This window comes from Musca domestica, unplaced genomic scaffold (assembly GCF_030504385.1).
Source record: "Musca domestica strain aabys unplaced genomic scaffold, Musca_domestica.polishedcontigs.V.1.1 29, whole genome shotgun sequence".
Lineage (NCBI taxonomy): Eukaryota > Metazoa > Arthropoda > Insecta > Diptera > Muscidae > Musca > Musca domestica.
Window position 1 is genome coordinate 5836819 of NW_026712296.1, and position 23224 is coordinate 5860042.

The 23224-nt window shown below is 34.7% G+C and overlaps 1 protein-coding gene across 1 annotated transcript in view; it reads left to right on the top strand.

Annotated features, from left to right (window-relative positions):
- Positions 1 to 23224, top strand: part of LOC101896860 (connectin) — a 176550-nt gene that overhangs the window by 148965 nt on the left and 4361 nt on the right. The window lies entirely within an intron of this gene.

Below are 23224 nucleotides of genomic sequence, written 5' to 3' on the forward strand. Positions count from 1 at the left end.
GTTCTATTCCGGTCCAAGCCCCACCTAGATTCTAAATTTCGTGAAGATCGGGCCATAATTGCGACCTGTAGAGTGATTACAAATTAACATGGACAGACGGACAGACGGACAGACGGACGGACGGACATACATAGCTAGATCGACTCAGCTCGGCGAGCTAGGAAGATCCATATATACTTTCCTATATGGGAAACCAACATTTCGAGGTGTTACATAATTTTTGGCCCAATCAAACTTATAATACCCCCAACACATAGTGTTGTAGGGTATAAAAAAAACAAACCGATAAGGAAAACATTGGGAACATGTAATAAGAAATCAGCAAAATTAAACTCCAGCTCATTTCCCCATGGAGTAGACATTATGGGACGATAGACCAACTGGTTAAAATTTCCACTTTCATCAATAATTCACTTGATGGTACAGGACGACCCTTGAATGACAGCCAGAGTTGGATGTTTTTTCTATTTTTTCCATTCTTTCTTCATCCGGAAAAATGTATAGAAAAACAAGTAAGCAAAGGCTACAGTCGAGCGGTTTATATAGGCGAGATACTCGAAAGAATTCCACAAGATATTGTGACAAATAATAAAAGAAAACCATCAGGTTTCGTTCTCTAATTTTCAAATAATAGCAACTTAAACTAATTTGCTCATTTCCAATTTATTGGTAGATGTTGGACTTAATTGGTCTTCCTAGATCTGGAACCAATATTTCCCAAAGACCTATAATCTCTCAGAAGTGGCAAAAGATTAACATTTATTATTGGTTTTTGACTGAAACGCATCTATATGAGATACAGACATTTGACTATATTCTTCAACGAAATCAGCGTTAACGAAATGTATTTGTGAATTCTCCAAAATGTCACAGGAATGGACATTTTCGTATTTTGTCTACAAAAGTTGGCAAGCTATTCACACATTGAATATTTTTGGATGGCCATCTAAAACTGCTTGGCTTTTGCAATGTCCGGTAACCCCCACTCAAATGTGCGTGAGGATCGGGCGATAATTACGACCTCCTGACAATTTTGCAGTTTTTTGGTCCATTTCAACCCCTAAATATATGGCGATCATCTCCAAAAAGAGTAGGCTTCTATTCTGACCCTCATCTTATCCCCATGCAAAATTTCGTAAAGATCGGGCCATAAATGCGATCTGTATATGATATCCTGATATCCTAACTACTTAGTTTTGTTAGCTGTAGAAATATTACCAAATGTTTAATTCAAAATGAAAATATGCCAAAAAAATGACAAAATTGAAAAAATATGAGAAAATGTTACAAAATCAAAATTTTCATGTTTAGAGAGATATTTTTATGCGATTTTTTAGACGTGTTTTCTTTCCTGCCAAGGGACCATTCTGAATTAATGAGAACTGTCGAAATCAGCCCAGCCGTTCTCGACATATAAGAGATCTTTCAAGCATATCTTCTTTGATAGACATATATATCGCACATATTTTGCTATATATCCGTTTTGTTGGATGTTAACATCAATGTAAAGATCACAAGTAACCTTGTCATGGCTTTGTGATACCGCCGGGATTTAAAATATTCACGGTTTAATGAAAAATTTTGAATTTTTTCAACAAAAAAGATATGGTCTATTTTACCCGCTAAATATTATACGATGACCACCTAAATTGGTAGGCTTCTTCCCCGCCCTAAACTCTAGCTACATGCGAAATTCCGCGTTGATTGGTCGATAATTGCGACCTGTATAGCTACTGCAAAATCCGACATTTTTTCAGTATTTGGTCCATTTTAACCCCTAAACATTTGGCGATCATCTCCAAAAGAAATAGGGTTCTATTCTGACCCTAGCCCCACCTCCATTCTAAATTTCGTGAAGATCGGGCCATAATTGCGACCTGTAGAGTGATTACAAATTAACATGGACAGACGGACAGACGGACAGACGGACAGACGGACGGACGGACATACATAGCTAGATCGACTCAGCTCGGCGAGCTAGGAAGATCCATATATACTTTCCTATGTGGGAAATCAATATTTCGTGGTGTTACATAATTTTTGGCCCAATCAAACTTATAATACCCCCAACACATAGTGTTGTAGGGTATAACAAATTTCTTCGAAAAATACGGTTTAAATAAAACACTTTAAAGGGGGCTCTACGAAGACAAGGGAAATTCCATTGAATAATGCTGCTAATATCACCAAAATACCGAAAAAAGGGAATATGTGGAGCATAAGAAGATATAGACCTGCATAAACGATTTTCTGTCATAGGTTGAAGTAAGCATTACGAACTTCAAATACGAAATTTGAAACAATTCCGGTTGCTAAGAACATCAAAATACCGAATATTGGGAGGTTTCGTTATATGGCGACTATGCAAAGACGGGGACGTGAATATGCTGTAGTACCCATTAGGTACTTCAAACACGAAACTTGAAACAATACCGGTTTATAATGTCTACAATGCAATGAAAATACCGAATATTGGGAGGTACCGTTATATAGGGGCTATACGAAAACGTGGACCTGCATAAATAATTTTTTGTCATAGGTTGCAGTACCCATTAGGAACTTCAAATATGGAATTTAAAACACTTCCCATGAATAATATTGGTAATATTATCAAAATACCGAAAACATGTAGGTTGAGAAGGGTATACGAAGACGTGGACCTGCACAGACAATTTTCTGTCATAAGTTGAAGTATCCATTAATATCTTCCAATACGAAACAATTCCGGTCTATAATGTCGCTAAAATCATGAAAATGCCGAATATTAAGAGGAACTGTTATATGGGGGCTATACGAAAACGTAGACCAACATGCCCCAAAGGATATCATGATTACAACAGATTACGCTGACAAACGGAATGACGAACTTAATATACCCTCCATAGTATTGTGGGAGATATAAAAATTTATGAAGCAGCTCTATATCCTCCACCACGGATAGCAAAAATTCAAAAAAAAAAAAAAAAAATCCGTCGAAAAATACTGCTCATATGAAAAAAGTTAAATGGGGTATATACGAAGGCGTGGTCTTGCATAAGTAATTTGTGTCATAGGCTGCAGTAACGCTTCCGAACGTCAAATACGAAATGTCGCAAATATCATGAAAATACCAAATATCTGGGGTTACCGTTACATGATGGGGATTCCGTTAAATAAGGGTCATAGAGCCCTTAACGTGGTTCTATACAGATAATTCTCTTTCAGAGGGTAAAGTACTCACAAAGAACTCCTTTCGTAGAATTTCAGGCCAAAATACCGAAGATCGGAGTGTTATATGAGGGGGGGGGGGGGGGGGGGGGGGGGGGGGGGGCTATACGATATCGTATTTTAGCTTTCTATCTTAATTCGTTTTGACCCTAGCGTGATTACGGACATACGGACGGATGGACGGACAGGGCTAAATCATCTTAAAATTTTTTGCTGATCAAGAATATGTATACTTTTTTAGGTCTAAAATTATTATTTTGATGAGTTACAAACGGAATGACGAACTTAAAATACCCTCCATACTATGTACGGTGGAGGGTATAAAAAGGATTTTCTCATGTTTATTTTTAGGATTACAAATTACTGGGGTTTTGTTTAAAGAATCACATGGCCAGATCCACTAAGGTTCTTTTCTGCATGTGTCTATTTGTAGAATAAAAGTTATTTTTGCATGAATCATTTCGAATTCAACAAATTGAAAGAATCCCCCATTTTTCTCAAAATATTTTTTTTTTAAATTTCTATAGCACTTGTTAGCAACTAGAAATTTCTCTACTTGTTGTGCCGAAACATCCCTTGAGAATAGCCTTTAAAGCGGCGTATGGGCCAAACAGGCCAAAAATTAACGTTGTTGTATAAACTTTTTTGTTGTTATTAGAAGCATTGAAGCATACCACACTTTAGTTTCTTTTTGTGTTTCCTGCTTAGTTCTGGGTTGATTCAGCCGTTCATTGCTAAGCTAAATGGGTATTGCTATGAAAAGATTGTTAGGTTTGTTTTTTAGGAGGTTGGCCTTTATTTTCCTTCAAAGTTGTGTGGGTGTATGTGTGTTTTTCTTTTGTTCACTATGGGGACAAGGAAAGAAAACCATCAAAAATCAAATGGCATATTTTCCGCTCTGGTGCACCGTATTACGCCTAAAGTTGCGAGCTGAAATGGCGTTGATTTTTAGACTGATGGCTTGGCTGTTGGTGGGAGCTACTGTGGATATTAGGGTGTTGTGTAAAGCCTATATGTCATATCCAGTTCCAATTTTAACACTTAACTTTTCTAAGTATGACTTATGGGATTAAACCTGATTATTTTGAAACAACAATTTATATATTAGCTGATATTTTTGTAATATCCTCAAACTTTCTAATTCGATATATTCTAATATCACCCTTTGGAAATTGTTGCTTGTATATGTGCTTTTGAGAATGTTGTTGTTATATACGCTAGGAACACAACGAAGAATACAACCAAATTGACTTTGTAACCCCATATTGTTAGCAAAGTACATAAAGGAAAAGCAACAACTAAAAAACCTGAGCAACAGCGCTATTACCAACGCCACCACCACTGCTAATGTCACACAAAGGCCGTTAGCACCTCGGAGCAATGAAGGGCCAAAAATTGTTGGTATTGTTATTGTGGCAATTGTTGTTCTTTGCCACACCATCTTTTTTTTTTTGGAAATGTTTCCCTTATTGGGCGGGTTAACCGTAAATTTAAAATATTTTAGAAAATCGATTTAAAATAATTTAGAATATTTAAGAAAATGTAAGATATTTTCTTCAATAGCATGGGTAAATAAATGAATATCAGGAAATCAGCTCTACTATAACATCTCATTTCAATTGATTTAAAAAACTCAAAAAAAAAAAAAAAAATAATAATAATAATAATAATAAAATAAAATAAATAAATAAAAACAAGTAAAATAGTATCAGTCGGTTTTGCCGACAGGTATACATCTGTCGGCCTTGAGTTATGATTATTCAAATTGTTGACCCTCCATGGAGTAGGTTCCGTAGCAGTTGGCCAATATTGACCAATTCGTATCCGACCTAAGACTGAAATAAATATTACAACGTGTCAGATTTGGACTATCTTGACTTATTCCTATACTTTATATGATATATGTGGAAATTTTTGGAAAATGTGGAAATATGCGTGAGGTAACAGATATAGCGATCCGAAGTATTCCATGTTCATACTTCATCTAATACAAATAAAAAAATATTGGTATGTGCAAAATTTTAAGGAAATCGAACATTTATATCCAATTTTATGCGAAATCATAGATTTCGATATATCACATATTCCTATCCGATTTCTGTTTAGGAGAAATATTTAGATGCAGAAACTTGTAAAGATATAAGTGTTGGAAATTGTGACCCTCTGTGGGTGAGGTACCAGATGGGAATCACAGATAAATATCATCTCCACAACAGGTCTTGTGTTAGCAAAAATATTTAGATGTGTTACATTTGAAGAGAGTTGGATGCTTACTTCGCTTTCTTTGATCGTTTTGTTTTCCAAAATCTTAAACCCTATGTGGGGAAGGTACCAGAAGGAATGGTCCGATCTCTACCATCTTTATAACAGATTTTGTGTTGATGGAAATATTATTGAGATGTACCAAGTCTGAGTGGAATCCGATGTTAATTTTCCGTGTTATGAGCTTCATGTATACTCAAAATTTTCACCTTTTGTGGGTGAGGTACCAGAAAGAGTGGACCGATATATTCCTTCTTCACACCAGACCTAGGGTTAATAAAATTATTGTGGTGTGTGTAATTTTAAGACAATCGGACACTTAAACCGCATTTTATAAGAGTTAAAAATATTCGAAATTATGACCCTTTGTGGGTGAGGTACTTGATGGAGTGGACCGATATTGTCCATTTTCGCACCTAATGTAAATATTAGGATTTGCAAAGTTGGAGCAATATTGGGTTATCCCTTCTCTTTCAGTGCACTACATTATTTCCTTTGAAAATTTTGACATTTTGTTGAATGTTGAACTCGATCTATTGACAATAATATTACGATGTACCAAGTTTGGATCAAATCGGATACTCCCTTCGAGAGTTATCGTGCGCACCAGCCGGTCAGACAGGCAGACGGACGGAGGGACATCGCTAGATCGACTTCAAATGTCCTGAAACGGATTTGGTCTAAAGAGTCCTAGGGTCAAAACCATTACTTCGATGAGGCACGTTTTGGTCAAATGATTTATACCCTCTCTAGCCATATGGCTGAGGGTATACAAACCACAAGAAATTCGCTGAATTTACCGTGCACGTTTCGAAAGAATCTCAGGAAAAACTCGACGCTGTCTCAAAAAACCGCCAAAATTTTCGAAAAATATTTATAATAACCCTGTCGAACTGTGTCGATTTTTGTTCAGATTTGAATAGAGCTCTTTTACATATCTTTATCCGATTTCACCATTATTGTGCACCAAGTAGTTAATATCATTCTAAATAGGATGGACTTTGGACCATGAAGTTTAACGACGAATTTGCTGAAAATCGTTTCAGGTATATCTATAGGTCTCATATATATGTTTCGTGTGAGTACTTTACTCCCTTAAACGAATTGTCTATATAGGTCTACGATACCGCATAGCCTCCATACAACGGTACCCCAGATATTCGGTATACTAATGATTTTTGTGACAGAATTCACAAGTGATAGTATACACTGTATATTTCAACCTATGACGGAAAATTTTCTCTGTGCAGGTCCACTTCTTCGTATAGCCCCCATATAAAGATACATCCTGATATTCGGTATTTTAATGATTTTAGCGACATTTTAATCGGTATTGTTTCTAATTTCGTATTTGAAGTTCCTAATAAGAATTACCGACCATGACTGAGAATTGCGAATGCAGGTCCTCTTCATATAGCCCCCATAAAAGGGATTTTTCGACGAAATATTTTTTGCAAGTTTCTTCCAAATTAAAATTTCGGCCGGCTGAACTTAACTGCTTTTTAATTGTTTAAATTTATAAATGTTGTTGAAATATTAACATGTGATATTAGAGAATACTCGCTGTGATAAAGCTTAATTTTGTAGTATTCAGATTTTTGATTTTTTTTTAGGGTTTGGAACTCAATAAAAGGGAAATATTCACCTTTACTTATATAAAAACATATTCTATAAAAATTCTATGTTTGTCGTTTAAGATTTTTGTGTATGTGTTGAAATGTTTTCAACTTTAAAGGACGCAAGGTACTTAGTTGGTTCACTTTATATGTATTTTATGGGGTCTCCGACGAATTGTAAATTTAATATTCCCTCCATTTTATGGTGGAGGTTATTAAAAATTGTTTTGCTCTTTGTTTATCTTTTTTTCTATTACTTAACAAATTTCGATTGGTTTGCTTCATAATTTGTTTGCAATGTCAAAAATGTTGACATTTGGTATCCGAGTCTAGACAGTTAGGAAAAAAATCGGCACAGTACGTAGGTTGTAATAAGATATGGTATGCTTTGAATAAATATCATATGTGTTCTGATGTGGTATATACATTCATCCGTTGGCGAAGCCTATATTTAGAAATTGTATACACGAATCGGTTGACATATTTTATTATTAAATCCTTAAGAATGTGCGAAAACGTAGAGCACATTTTGGTTTTTTTTTTTCAAGTAACAATTTTAACTTTTATACTCATAATATTATGTCAAGTTAGGTTCTACGCCCCCATATATTGATTTCAAAATAATATTTGCAAATGGAATGAACAAATAAATATTCTCTATATCAAATGCCACCGATATAGAGACTGGAAGCGGTAAAATGACAAAATTAGGTTTATGAATGGCGTGTGTGTCTGTTCAAAAAGAACATTTCGTTATAAATTAAAATTCCCTCAGCTTTTGCTGAGCATGCAAAAAAGCAACTTTTTCCATCGAAAGTGCTACAGGCAATTATTATTAAAATTCTCTGCAGGTCATAAGAATTTTTATCATCTCGCAAAACAAGGAAAAAACAAGTAAGCAAAGGCTACAGTCGAGCGGGGCCGACCGTTGAATACCCTACAACACTATAATAAACGATACTGTTTATATAGGCGAGATACTCGAAAGAATTCCACAAGATATTGTGACAAACAATAAATAAAAGAAAACCATCAGGTTTCGATCTCTAATTTTCGAATAATGGCAACTTAAACTAATTTAAATGGTCTTCCTAGATCTGGAACCAATATTTCAAAAGACCTATAATCTCTCAGAAGTGGCAAAAGATTAACATTTATTATTGGTTTTTGACTGAAACGCATCTATATGAAATACGGATATTTGACTATATTCTTCAACGAAATCAGCGTTAACGAAATAGTCAGAAGTACGTCTTTCCTGTATTTGTGAATTCTCCAAAAAGTCACTGGAATGTACATTTTCGTATTTTGTCTACATAAGTTGGCAAACTATTTCCCACATTGAATATTTTTGGATGGCCATCCAAAACTGATTGGCTTTTGCAATGTCCGGTAACTTCCATTCAAATGTGCGTGAGGATCGGTTGATAAATACAACCTGCTTACAATTTTGCAGTTTTTTGGTCCATTTCAACCCCTAAATATATGGCGATTATCTCCAAAAAGAGTAGGCTTCTATTCTGACCCTCATCTTATCCCCATGCAAAATTTCGTAAGGATCGGGCCATAAATGCTATCTGTATATGATATCCTAACTACTTAGTTTTGTTAGCTGTAGAAATATTACCAAATGTTTAATTCAAAATGAAAATATGCCAAAAATATGACAAAATTGAAAAAATATGAGAAAATTTTAAAAAATCAATATTTTCATCTTCATAGAGATATTTTTATGCGATTTTTTAGACGTTTCTTCTTTCCCGCGAAGAGGCCATTCTGAATTAATGAGAACTGTCGAAATCAGTTCAGCCGTTCTCGACATATAAGAGATCTTTCAAGCATATCTTCTTTTATAGACATATATATCGCACATATTTCGCTATATATCCGATTTGTTGGATGTTAACATCAATGTAAAGGTCAGAAGTAACCTTGTCATGGCTTTGGGATTTCGCCGGTATTTAAAATATTCGCGGTTTCATGAAAAATTTTGAATTTTTTTCAACACAAAAGATATGCTCTATTTTACCCGCTAAATATTATCCGATAACCACCCAAATTGGTAGGCTTCTTCTCCGCCCTAAGCTCTAGCTACATGCGAAATTCCGCGTCGATTGGTCAATAATTGCGACCTGTATAGCTACTGCAAAATCCGACATTTTTTCAGTATTTGGTCCATTTCAACCCCTAAATATTATGCGATCATCTCCAAAAGAAATAGGGTTCTATTCTGACCTAAGCCCCACCTCCATTCTAAATTTCGTGAAGATCCGGCCATAATTGCGACCTGTAGAGTGATTACAAATTAACATGGACAGACGGACAGACGGACAGACGGACGGACGGACATACATAGCTAGATCGACTCAGCTCGGCGAGTTAGGAAGATCCATATATACTTTCCTATATGGGAAACCAATATTTCGAGGTGTTACATAAATTCTGGCCCAATCAAACTTATAATACCCCCAACACATAGTGTTGTAGGGTATAACAAACAACAATGTTTATGACAGCTGTCAGTATACCATAAGATATTTATATATTTACATGTAACAATAACATTTAATTTTATTCGAGGGATATATATTTGTTAGGGTTACATTTGAAGATATTATTTTTTCTTCATTATTCTCACTCTAATCTTTACTCCTGCGCCAGCTGTAAGTATTATTTTGGATCAGAATATCAGAGTAGTAAGAAATTTCATATCATCCTACATTTAGCAAGAAATTCATGTTTATCAATTAAATTAATCAGTTACATATCTTAATGAAAATCGTTTGAATTGATGTGATATTGTAACGTCGAAAATCCCTAACTCTCAAAGAACTAAACATGTCTATTAAACAGTCCTTGTAAAAGGAGTCCACACCCATTTTCCATGAAACATTTTTACAAATGAAAAAAGTGTATATGCTTAAACCCAAGGTCATATTTGATACACAGTTTTTAGTAAGCATACCTTCGCCAGTTCCAAACGAAAATGTAAATCTTTTATTAAACACAACATTTAAACTCTTTACTTTCAAAATTATATCATTACTCAACTTTACCAGTTATTTGTGGTGATAATAAAATGAAACAGCCACAAATAAGCACATATATATGGTAAAACATATACCACATGCTTATGGAAACACACACAATGATGCTTAAAAATATCATAGCATGTAATACGAACTACTTGAAAATGACAGTCTTCTCCAATTACCGACAAATTTATAAAAGTTTATATTAATGTGTATATACATAGATTATTATACAGTTGTGAAAATATGACTATGCAATATACAGGGTTGCCAATATTCGACGGACTTTTGGGCCCAATTGTACGTCAATTGAATTTTGTACGGGAACAAATGCAAATCAATGCGAATAATCCGTTGTAAAGTGGACCGAGCCATGCCCAACTGCTGAGAACGTCGTTTTGGGATGTTCTTGGGGACCTCTCAACACTGGCTCGTACGGCAGCGATATTCTCGGCCTATCGCCTTGGTCGACTTTTATATGGCCTCTTCGGATTAGAAAGTTCCTTACCAGTCGAAAATTTTTCGTATAAACGCTTAATGGTGTTCTTAGAAGGCGCACTTCTCACATTTTTTAATGTTTTAAAAGCACGTTGAGTTTTCACAATTGACTTTCTGTAAATTTCAACTATTTCAGAGCGCTCGCGTGGCGTGTATTGGTTCATGATAAAAATCTGCTTGGACTGACGCTTCAAATGCGGTATGTCATTAAGCGATGTGACATCTCTGTCAAAAGGGTCCGTCGAATATGGGCAAATCTGTATGAAAAATTTTTTGAAATATTATTTTACATTTTTTTTTAAATTTTATTGAATGAATGCCAAAAATCTTGGAAATAGAATCAAACTTTAGAATAAGTTTAGATTTTTTCGAATTAGTCACCTTTGGCACGAATTATGGCCTTCAAACGGCCAATGGAACGGTCACACGCTGCCCGAATGTTGCTCTGCGGTATTTTGGCCCATTCCCGGCGAAGAGCTTGCTTGAGGTGCCAACCTTGCTTTCCAAATTACTCCATACACAATTGTCATTTACGTCGGCCTACGCTACCAGTATCACGGTAACGAGCGATGGTACGAGACACAAAAAATTTATTCGCATTCAAATTCTAGGTTGGTCTAACGATAGCCACTTGTCGTTTTACATACAAATATAAATAAATCACACTATCACGCTTGAATTCCATCACGAATAACATTTTTCTGGAAAATTCTCACCAAAATGCTTTTGTACGCTTGTAAACAATATAATGAGCTGTCACTGGAGTAATTTTAACAACTGTCGGATGAGTGGCTTTGAAATAACCGCAGTCTGAAGTTGGTTGCAGTTTTTTTCATCCTAATCAGATCCGATCTCGATAAAATTTGAGGTATATTTGAGCTCCATAAGTACCAAATGCATATTACGTGTTTGGGGGACTTTAAATCCCAAATCGGATAAAACTTATACATGTGAGCTATTGCTATATCTGAACCGACTTTGTCCAAATTTGATGTACTTACTTTAAGATTGAATTCGGTCGGATGTGCCACAATGCTGGTCATTTGGAATAATATTGGCCATTTGGTGCACAACTAACCCGAATTCGGTTGAAGATATATATGGGAGCTATATCTAAATTTGAACCGATTCTCACCAATTTCAAAAGGGTTCGTCCTTGGACCAAACAAATATTGTTTGGAAAATTTCATCGCAATCGGATAATAAATATAACGTACATTTGGTTCACTAAAATACATGGACATACAGACGGACGGGCAAGAGACTGACATGGATATAAAACCAGTAAGGAAAATTCAAAAGTCGGCCATATTTAGTAGAGCTCCCGTAACAAAAGAATTTATTTCAAGTATATCATACCACCTATCAACATTTGGCTTTAGAGCAGTTATAATTTGCAATAGAGTGCATGATATTACTTGGAGAGAGATTATATTCAAAAATATATATCGGAGACGAGTGGCACAAAATTGAAACGTACGTTCCGAAATTCACTCCATTCGGACTGATATTAGCCTTTATTTGCAAAATAAACTTGAAATCTGATCCGACTATCATCAATTTCAATAGAGTTTGTCCTTGGGCCAAATAAATATTGTTTGCATCTCAATCTCTCATCTCAATCGGATAATAAATGCGACCTGCATTTTGTCCACAAGAATACATGGACGGACGGACATACAGAGGGACTGTCATCCATAATTCGACTCAGAAGGTAATTCTATCTCGCTTCCTTCTCCATGTACAAACATGGATAGATATTGCATAGATATTGATACCCTTACCAGTATGTGGTGTTGGGTATAAATATCTATACATTTGCTTTCGACGAAATTATTACAGGTAATATATATGATTCTTTAAAGCTGAAAAAATTTAATAAAAACATGTTTTCCAATTGATATGTTAATCTTTTTCTTTTTCTACATAAAGATGATCGTTCACACACAGCTTTACAATATTTTAGAGTACACTTATCTTAGTAAAGTCAAGCAAGCCTTTTGGCATACTTAAACACACAACCAACGATGTATTTTTATATATTCCCATTTCATTTACACACAAATACCTTGTTGTATCAAAATACTTAAAATTAAGTGGAAATACATTCATAAATACACACACACACATACATAAATTCGTATCCTAGTAATAATTCGCAAATTTACATAACAATATGTATGACATTTTTGAAATGTTCGTAGCTTTGAAAACATAGCCGAGAGAAAAATAAAAGAATTCAGTATTGTGTTAGGAGCTAGAGTTTCAAACAAAGAAATTAAAATGCAAAACAAAATGGAAAATTGTTACCAAGACAAATATGAAACTACACACCCTATTTCCCGTTTATCCAATTCAACGCATCGAAAAAAATTCAGTGGGGGAATAAAAGGGAAAGACGACGAAAGGTGGAAATAAACCAAAATTAACTTTCACCGCACGATGGGTCGTTTCATTTAATTTAGTGCTAGATTCTACTACCTTTACATAATCCTTTTGTACGACCACATGCGTATATTTTGGTTTGAGTTTTTTTTTTTCTGGGAGTAAAGCGGAATAAATGAAAAGAGCTTAAAATCACAAAGAGAAATATTTGACTATAATGAAAAGGGCTAAAAGAAGAAGGTAAAGGGAGGAAACAGTTATTATGTTTATAACCCATGTCGTACGAACATTGTTTGAAGAAACAACACTGTAGAGAAAATGTGAAAAATTTGCATAAAATATGGGTACATCAGAAGTTGTCATTTTAAGAAAACATATTTTCAAAGTTAAGAGTTGGAACTACACAAGTTAAAACAGTTAGATGCGGTGGGGCCGAACTGTTGATACCATACACCATTAGGGGAAAATTTATTATTTTTTATTTATTTATTTTTTTTTGTATATTTTTCGTAAGGTATCAATTTCATATAGCAAATTTAAAAAATATAATCCAAATATATCAATTATCGCTGACAAGATAATTTAAAATATCAAATAAGTAGGAGGTACCATTAAAACGAAGAGCTAATATATATAGAAATTTTTCGTCATGGGGAAAACATTTAAAAAAAAATCATGAAAATACCTAATATGGAGGCTATATATAATCGTATGCCTATTTACACAATTCTTTGTCAGATTCATAAGTGTCTGTTAAGAACATCACAGATCGGGTTCCAAACAAATCCATCGCAAAATTTGCTCAAAATCATGAAATTATGTGGAGGTACCATTGTATGTTATAAATATATGCGGTAGAAGTATAAACATAAATATGTGGGAGCCATATCCAAATTTGGGCCGATCATGACAAAGGCATGACATTGGTATTATATGCTATATCTTGTACCAAGTGTGGCTGTGAGAGAGTGCGTATTAAGACTCTGGGAGACTAATATATCAAATAGGATATGGGAGATATCTATTATTGATATAACGCATTTGGTTCGAATATGTATGGAAGCTTTATTCAAATCTTAACAAATTGTGAACATTTTCAGTGGGGTTTATCCATCTTTAACCGGTTTCGAGTTAATAGTGCACCAAATGGCCAATATCAGCCCAAATTACCTGAACTTGGGTACATCCGATATAGCTATAACAGCCATATATATGTTTCATAAGATTTGATGTTTAAGGCTCTCAGCCCAAATGGATTGAGTTTTGGCACTTTCGACGGAATTGAGCCTAGAGCAAGTACTTTAAATTTTGGTAAAAATCGGTTCAGATATATATGTTTCATCCGATTTGGTGTTAAAATCCCTCACATGCTTAATACGCACTCCACAACAGTGATATCTGAAGCGGGCATTAGATACAACACGAAAATACCTCTGCCAAATTTTATTGAGATCTGTTCAGATTTTTATATAGTTTCGATATACATCTTCAGCCGATTTTACGGTTATTGTCCAGCCCACATTGGATAGATTTTTGTATATTCAACCCATTTTTTTAGTAATAAATCCTTTGTTTATCTTAACATAGTATGTTGGGATATTACCATTTACATATTCATTTGAAAACTTAACAGCGAATTGCATTCGTTTTTTTTTTTTGACGTCCATTAAATATTCCCCCTTCTCGTGTTCCACCAACTTTTCACTTCACTGTCATCATCCCATTATCTTCCAATGCAACAGAATGAGGGAAAATTAATATGCTAATATGTCATATATGTCTTGTAAAATCTCTGTTCTATTTTGTCATATTTTTGTAAACATTCTTGATTATGTGGACAATGAAAACCACAACAAACGACAGAAACATTAAAAACAATTGTTTTGTTTTTGCAACTCTTTGCAAATATTAGCAACCACAGACAACATATCCAAAGTGAATATGACTACGTTGCAAAACAAAAATAAATAAAAACCAAATTCTAACAAAAAAAAGCTTCATGACAGAGTTGTTCGAGCTAGCTAGGAATTATAATGCAGACATTTATGCTCCAATACATTCCAACATTCTGTGTAGATACACATATAGAAACACCCACAGGGCTAACACAACAACTTGATGCCTCCTCCTCACTTTATTTTCCTTATTTCCTCTTCCTCACTTTCTTTTCATATACCTCACCTTTGGCAACAATACAGACCCTATTGAGCTGTCGCAATGGCATTGTTCCTAAACAATTTTGCTTTCGTTATTATATGAAAAATTGAATAAGCCAAGGACAGGAAAATGAGAGAATATGCAATCACAATAAATAAAAGCAGGGACAATGTACAGCAAGCCGAACATTGACTACCCTTTATATAACACATTGAATCAACGAGTGTAAAATATAAAAACCGGTAAAGAAAGTCTTAAAGTCGGGCGGGGCAGGACTTTATGATATCCTACACCACTTTGCTAATTTAGTAGAGCTCCACATACCAATTAAAAGTTTTTATGGGAGAATTCAATTACACACGCTATGATTATAATTTAAAATTCAAAGGACTAAATATGCCGAAGCATTTGTATATTTTAAATTCGGATTTGTATTGCCCATTTGGTGCACAATTAATTTGAAATCGGATAAAGATATATATGGGAGCTATATTCAAATCTGAAGCGATCTCGATAAAATTTGGCAAAGATATTTCTGTAATTGATATATTTCCCTGGATATTGTTGTTACGGCTGTGGGTAACAAATATAACAAATCGGATGAACAATATATATGGTAGCTTCAGTTATAACTGAACCGAACTGACATACTAGCTTCTAGACTCGGTCGTAAGTTCCAAATTTCATCCAATTTGGGCAAATATTAGACGTTTGGTGCACAATCAAAGGTAAACCGGACGAAGTTATATATAGGAGCTATATCCAAATCTGAACCGATCTTGATAAAATTCAGCAAATGTATTTCTGAGATGTTTTTGATATATTTCCCCAAATATTGTTGTTACAGAGTGCATATAACGGCTGCGGAGGAAAAAAATAGCAAATCGGATGAACAATATATATGGAAGCTATAGCTATATCTGAACCGATTTCGATAAAATTTGGCATACTTATCGGACGAAGATATATATGGGAGCTATATGTAAATTTTTACCGATTATCCCCAATTTCAATAGGGTTCGTCCTTGGGCCAAACAAATGATTTGTGCAAAATTTCATCTTGTTCGGGCAATAAATGCGACCTGCATTTTGTTTACAATAATATATGGACAGACGGACGGACGGACATGCATAAATCGACTCAAAATGTGATTCTATGCTGATCACCAAAAGAAACTATGGGTCTATCTCGTTACGTTCCTCATGTTACAAACAAATGCACAAAGACATAATACCCTTACCACTATGTGGTGTAGGGTATAAAAATTCCACTTCGAGAAAATACATTTTAAGTTATCGCTTGAAATTTGACTCCCCAATTGAAAACATTATTACGCCGAAAGTAATATAACTACTATATATCGCTAGATATCGATGATAAATTTCTGAGTAACATTAAACATGGTTTGAGGTATTCAGGTGTTTCATAAACCTAATATACACTTTCGTCGATTTCTGTGAAATTCCAAGTAAACAAATCTGACACTTCTTGAGTTCTACAGATATCATAACAATTTGATAGAAAGATATACTGAGATACGTAGAGATACAAAATTTGCTATCTACAAAACCATATTATTTAAGTAATACTACTCTTTAATTTGGCATTAGCTACGTAGCCAGAAATTGAAAAACCGTTTCGGTGAGCCAAAAGACAAAATATATTTTTTCCATATAAAATGTGCCTAAAAATGTCATCATAGGAGGAGAGAAATCCTGGACTGCAGCTCCCATGTAAATGATTCATGCAACCATTCCAAACAAGCTCAAATGTTCTATCTGATTATCGTAATATTGATCCATTCTAAACAAATAATGAGCCTCCACACCAATTTAGTAGTAACTTTTTAAAAACCAACATACTAACCCATTATTATTTACCAGACCATATGACCCGACATAAGTAGTTATTATTCTGAAAATCGTCAAATAAGTAAAAAAAAAGGGTTTGCATACCGTACAACATACATGGTCTTTATGCATTTGTTTGTAACATAGAGAAATAATCGAGATAGACCCATAGTTCCTTTTGATGATAGTTCCGTCCGTGCGTCTGTCCATATCAGGTCACATTTATTGCCCGATAGAGATGATATTTTTCAAAAATCAGTTGTTTGGCTCAAGGGCTAACTCTATTGAAGTTGGAGATCACTTGTACAAATTTGAATGTAGGTTCATTATATATATTCGTCCTATTTGCCTTTTATTGTACATTAAATATGTAATATTAGTACGAATAGGATGGAATTTGGCACATAGGACCAAATTATGACTAGAAGCATATATATTAGAAATCTGTTCAGATATAGCTATAGCATCCATATATATTGATCTCCTATTTTTTATTTTAGTCTCACACAGACGTAAACACATTCAGCTCAGAAATGCCTTTGCCAAATTTTACGGATATCGGTTTTGATTTGAATATAACCCCAATAATATAAATAAAAGATAAAAAAATACAACAAAGTCAAACCCAATAATTTTTACATTTTTTTTTTAAATTTCGGAAACAGCATCAGATTTTAGAATAAGTTTAGATTTGTTCGAATTGGTCACCTTTGGCATGAATTATGGCCTTCAAACGGCCAATGAAACCATCACATGCTGCCCGAATGTTGCTCTTCGGTATTTTGGCCCATTCCCGATGAAGAGCTTGCTTGAGGTGATCGACACTTAGGTATAGTTTACTGCCAACCTTGCTTTCCAAAATACTCCAGACACGATAGTCCAAGGGATTGGACAGATTTTTGTGGCCATTGTGCGCTGTAAATGAAGCGAGGAACCTCATTTTGTAACCATTCTTGGGTGGCACGTGCTGAGAGCGATGGTGCTGAGTCCTATTGGAAAGTCCGAGGTCTGCGGCCTAGAAAATATTTTCGCGATAATATTCGGCATTTATTCCGATGATTCCACGATGCCACGGTCGATTAATACGAGCGAAGAGCGACCATCGGCTATTATGGCGGCCAAGGCCGGCGCTTGAGTTCTGGTGGCCAACCGAGGATGCACATTTTCAGCTGACCTCTTTGGCAAATAAACACGATCATTTTGTTTGTTTACAAACTGCTAGACAACGAATGTTTTCTGATCGGAGAAAACCAAATTCGCTAGTTCACCACTTTCGGCCAAGCGAAGCAACTCTTTAGCTCTTTGGAGTCTATTATCTTTCCGTTGCGGTGTAAGTTCTTGCACTTTTTGGAATTTCAATATTCATTTTGCAATATTTGCCGAATGGAATATTGCGATATGTTCAGCTCAATAGTCATTTTTCGGCCACTGCGACGCGGGTTTCGATCAAGTTGCTTCTTTACTTTTCGAACAATTTCTGCTAATGTTGCTGTTTTCCTCCGTCCAATTCCTTGACGTCGGGCTACGCTACCAGTATCACTTTAACGAGCGATGTTGCGAGACACCAAAGGTTCATTCACATTTAAATGCTGGAGTGCTCTAACGATAGCCACTTGTGGTTTTCCAGCCAAATATAAATAAATCACACTATCACGCTTGAATTCCATCACGAATAACTTTTTTTCTGGAAAATTCCCACCAAAATGTTTTTGTACGCTTGTAAACATTATATTATTAGCTGTCACTGGAATAATTTTAACAGCTGTCGGACGAGTGGCTTTAAAACGACAGCAGTCTGACGTTGGTTGCAGTTTTCTCACCCTATATATAACGGTTTTCCTTTGAGCGGTATCTTTCGACGGATTTTTTTTTTTTTTTTTGGAAATTTTTCAAGTTTCTTCAATAAAAGATCGGTCCGTTCGAAATTAGCTGTTTTTGGTTTTTAGAAATAACCCATTATTTGCGACCTACTGGTAATGCAGAAGGTAGTTGGTTTACTCTTAATGGGTAATTTGGTTCATACAGCGTCTTATAACAAAGAGAAAAGTAAAATAACACTATGGCATCCTATTTTTTCTGCAAATTTCAGATTTTCTTATTTATCTTAATCTAATTTTTGAAATGTTACTATATTATGAATTCCACCGCACCAATCGAATAACAAACGTAATATGCCTCTTTTTATGAAAAAATACAACATAAAAAGAAATGAAGAAAAAACATTTAAATTATGATTATACGCCCTCTTAGTTAAACAATTGGCATTCATATTTCGACCGCTTCCCCGAAAGCAAACGTTACATACACAGCCAATTACATTCATGCATACATACAAACGAATATACCACATTGTTAAACAACCAGTCAACAGTCGCTGGCTTACAGACAAACCGATTCAAATGAAAACGTCCACGTCTACATACATACATATTTTATTCGAAAGCATCCTGTGGTGAATGGGGGGGAACATAAATAAATGTGAATAATAGAAAATTTCCTGGACTATTGCGGTATCGTGCAGACAGAGTGACAAATATTCATGAAGCCGGCCGTCTAAAAGCAAACTGGTGTTGGTTATGCTTCCGAGCAATGTTAACACAAGGTTGTTATGGGTCAACAACTTTTCCAGTGTACCCTGACAGAGACGTGATTGTTTAATTTCATTTTATTACAGTTAAGATTGTCAACACATTATTCATTTGTATTCATGTAAGTGAACCAGGAACTAATAGATATCAAAGAGTGGAGGATTAAAAGGACTTTTATAATTATATAAGATTCACCACTAAATTTGAATTTTATTTAATTCTGTTTTAATTGAAACTATTTCGTTTTCTATCAGCCAAGTATAAATTTCAAAGTTGTAATGTAATGAGCCCAGTACAGTGAAATCTTTTTATTGAGAAAATGTTAAGTTCTATTAGAAAGCAGTAGCTCCGGCAAGCGCGAATTAAGCAAAATAAAACCAAGTCAAATAAGGGAAATTTTGCTAAACGCCAAAGCCAAAGATTCAAAATGTAAATATTAAAAATGAATAGAAAATTTTTTTCTTACACCTATAGACTCTTTCAATAATATTTACCAAATTTTCAAGTTTTGTCGCGATCTGTTCAGATTTGGACACATCTCTAATATATACTACACATCAGCGCCACATTTGTTCGACTTTCTATTTCAATATTCTGAAAGTCATAACATGAACTCCAACTAAAAATTCGTTGCGGTTCGCTTATTCGCACTTCGTCGTGCTGTTAGTGGTTGTGGTCCATTTTACAGTTAAATATAATCCAAAGTTCATCCAAAATGCTAGAATTCTTCCCTGTCCTTAACTCTTTTCTCAGGCGTGTCGATATTGTGTGATTAGGAAAATGTATATATATTCGTCACCGAAAACAGCATAAAAAGCCAAAAGTTCGTTAAGTTATTTTCACTGTTTCGGTAGAATGGAAATGTTGATATTTTTTCACACAAAATTAGCTGTCCTAAACTCTAACTTCATGCGATATTTCCTGTCCTTTGCTTTATATATGTTACCTTTTAACGTCTGCAAAATTAGGAACATTTTTGCTGGTCCATTTAAACCCCTAAATATATTGCGTACATCTGTGAAAACAATAGGCCTAGCCCTTCTCAGCCTAACCCTACCCTTGTGAAAATTTTCGTAAAGATCGGACGATAATTGTAATCTGTATATAATAAACCCAACCTGTGTTGTAAAGTGAAAAATATTACAGAATGTACACTTCAATATTATAAGTCAAACTGAAACAAATAAGCAAAGGCTATAGCCGTGCGGGCCGACCATGTGATACTCAACAATATGTTAGAAGCCCCCTTATGTCCAAATCTAGTTTGGAAAATTTAGCTTTTGAAATTATGTCACGGAGCACTGCCCAGATATTACCCCTAACATTTTTACCAGGGACATTTGCACAATATTTACGCACTCCGTCATGATATTAGTTGTTGTAGTTCATTTTACAGCTAAATATGATCCAATGGTCGTCCAAAATGCTAGAATTCTTCCCTGTCCTTAACTCTCTTCTCAGGCGTGTCGATTGGCTACAAAAGTGTGATCAGGAAAGGTTTTTCTGTTTTTGGTTCATTTGATCCCCTAAATATGTTGTGATCATTTCCAAAAGCAAGAAGCTAAATTTAGACTCGTCTATATGACTTGCTTGTCTACAATATTTGACTATATTCGTCAACGAAATCAGTAAAAAAGCTAGAAGTTTGACATTTGTGTATTTTGGATTTCGAATGTAATTTTTTTTCAGCGTTCCGGTAGAATGGAAATGTTGGTATTTCTTCACACAAAATACCAATACCATTTTTCTCGCTGTACTAAACTCTAACTTAATGCGAGATTTCGTGTATTTTGGTTTCTATTTGTGACCTTTATAAAGTCTGCAATATCAGGAACATTTTTAGTTGTTGGTTCATTTCAACCCCTAAATATATCGCGGATAACTTTAAAAATAATATGCCTAACCCTTCTGAGCCTTACCCTATCCTTGTGAAAATTTTCGTGAAGATCTGACGATAATTGCAATCTGCATATAATATCCCCAATCTGTGTTGTAAAGTAAAAATGTACACTTCAAAATTAAGTCAAATTGAAAAAATCTCAATACTAACATCATTATTGGCATCTTTTTATGCGATTTTCTAAGATTTTTATGCTTTTATATCAAGAGGGCATTCTAAATTGTCAAAATCGGTCCAGCTATTCTTGAGATATAAGAATTCTAGCTAACATCCCCTTCTTTTGTATGTGCACATTGCACAAATATCGCTATATATAACCGATATATTTACTATCGGCGTCTACGTAACGGTCAGAATTGACCTGTCTATTTGTGATTCGCCGGGATTAAAAATATTTGCGGTTTAATGGTCAATTTGACTTTTATTTAACACAAATATTATATAGTTGTAGGGTATCATTAGACAATCCGGGCATAATACATTACTTTAAACCCGAAAATCGAAAATTAGGAAGCGAGAAATAATAGTTGGAATAGTTTTTATGTACGCCAATATCTTGAGGGACTCGTTCGCTTTATTCATATTGATTTCAGATTCAGATTACCACAAATTATAGCGGTGTAGGGTATCAAATGGTTGGCCACGCCAGCAATTAACCAACAAATACCAATTTTTAGACCAATCCGTGGGAAAATTATTAAAATACCGAATATCGGGAGGTACCGTTATATGTCGGCTATGCCAAAACGTGGATCGATATATGCCATTTTCAATACCTACCATCCTAGACACAAAGCAAGTCTTGAAGCTCTACGTAAAAAAATGTGGGTTTTATCGTGATTTCAGCAGACAGATGGACATCGTTAAATCGACTTGGAATTGAATATAACGATGCTAATAAGATCAGTTTCATTCTTTCGCTGCCTTCACTCTCATTAGCAGCTTACTGCAAATAAGTTGAGAGAATAAACATTTATTGTCAATATAAAATCGTTTTTATTCATGTTTTATTAATATGATTTAAATTAACTTAATTAATTAGACCACTAATATTGCAGACGGAATCTTTAAGGAAAAACACATTGAAAAGGAGATTGGAGATGGTGGAGTTTTCCTCTAAAACATTTGAATTAAACAATAAATTCTTTGCAAAATATTTTTCATAGAAAAAAACATTTCTTGTAGCTAGCTATACAATTTTCCATTAAAATATATATTTTAGCTTAAATCAAGAATATACTTTGCAGGTAATGCCAGTCAACAAGTCATTTAAGCTAGTTCAAAGTTCAAAGGACTTTATATTGCAAGTCATTTGTTTTTGGAATAGACGAAATGCCAGTCTTGCTGCATTTGTGTTCGCTGAAGCCATGTTCTGCAAATGTCAAATGAACAGAAATGTGAAGAGAGTTCAGACATATACTTACAAAACATTTTAATTTCTACATTAAGAGAATACAATGCTTGCAGAGACTTGTGAACGTTACGAATAGAATGCAGAATGACACATAAACAAACAAACAAAGAAAGGTGAATTCAAATGGAAATGAAACAAGTGTCATATTTTAACCAAACACATAGACTTCAATGCAAAACAGCAGGCTTCAAATGTCGGCTAAATCACCCAAAAGTAATTCGAATATTTTATACCGCATGAACATAGGTGTCGGAGACATTTAACCTGTCAGGACATTTGCCAATTTATTGCTGTCAAAGTGTCAATTGGTTCTT